The 1,055-nt window shown below is 45.1% G+C and overlaps 1 protein-coding gene across 2 annotated transcripts in view; it reads left to right on the top strand.

Moving 5' to 3' along the window:
- PPIE (peptidylprolyl isomerase E) overlaps positions 1–1,055 on the top strand; it is a 16,853-nt gene that overhangs the window by 14,504 nt on the left and 1,294 nt on the right. The gene's annotated exons all lie outside the window — the stretch shown is intronic.

The raw sequence follows: 1,055 nt of genomic DNA, 5'->3' as shown, positions 1-1,055 counted from the left end.
CGCTTGAGCCCAGGAGTTGGAGGTTGCTGTGAGCTGTAATGCCACGGCACTCTACCCAGGGGGACAGCTTGAGGCTCTGTCTCAAAAAAAATAAAAATAAAAAATAAAAAAAATAAACCCACATTGAAATTTTCATAGGTTATAGACCCAGACTCCTGCCTAACTGCCTGCTTGTTGTCTTTGCCTGATACTCCATGAGGATCTAAAACGTCACTTGTCCAAAATAATTTTTGGCCTTTTTCTCCAAACTATTTTTCTTCTTCATACCTGTTCAATAAATGACACCACCATCCACTTAGATGCTTGGTCAGAAATTTAGGAGTCATCCTTGACTCCCCTCCTGTATCACCGTATGTCATATCCATCTGTTCTCAAGTCATCTCCTAGCCCAGCTGTGCAGGGGTGTGTGTTTGTGCACACGTGCGCGCACACACACGCACACATACATACAGTCTGTTTTTTTTTTTTTTCGAGACAGAGTCTCAAGCTGTCACTCTGGGTAGAGTCTGTGGCATCACAGCTCACAGCAACCTCAAACTCTTGACTGTAAGTGATTCTCTTGCCTCAGCCTCCCAAGTAGCTGGGACTACAGGCACCCACCACAATGCCCGACTATTTTTGTTGTTGTTGTTTTAGCTGGCCTGGGCTGGGTTCAAACCCGCCAGCCTCAGTGTACGTAGCCAGCACCCTACGCACTGAGCTATGAGCGCCGCCCTACACACACTCCTGCATGACTGCCTCATGCCTCCATTCCCCTCATTATTATCTTTTAAATGACTGTTTCCCCCTGACTTTTAGGACTGTGTTTTATTCAGTGTCTTGAGGGTTTCACAGGGCTTACAAAAGTCTATTACAAAATAGATTTTTTTTTTTTGGAGACCGAGTCTCATTGTGTCACCCTCAGTAGAGTGCTGTGGCATCACAGCGCACAGCAACCTCAAATTCTTGGGCTTGAATGATTCTCTTGCCTCAGCCTCCCAAGTAGCTGGGACTATAGGTGCCCGACACAACTCCTGGCAATTTTTTTTTTTTTTTTTGTTATAGTTGTCATTGTT

Source organism: Otolemur garnettii, unplaced genomic scaffold (genome assembly GCF_000181295.1).
Source record: "Otolemur garnettii isolate 467f Iridium unplaced genomic scaffold, OtoGar3 scaffold00144, whole genome shotgun sequence".
NCBI classification, from domain to species: Eukaryota; Metazoa; Chordata; class Mammalia; order Primates; family Galagidae; genus Otolemur; species Otolemur garnettii.
The sequence above is the reverse complement of the archived record's forward strand: the minus strand, read 5'-3'. Positions and strand labels throughout refer to the sequence as shown.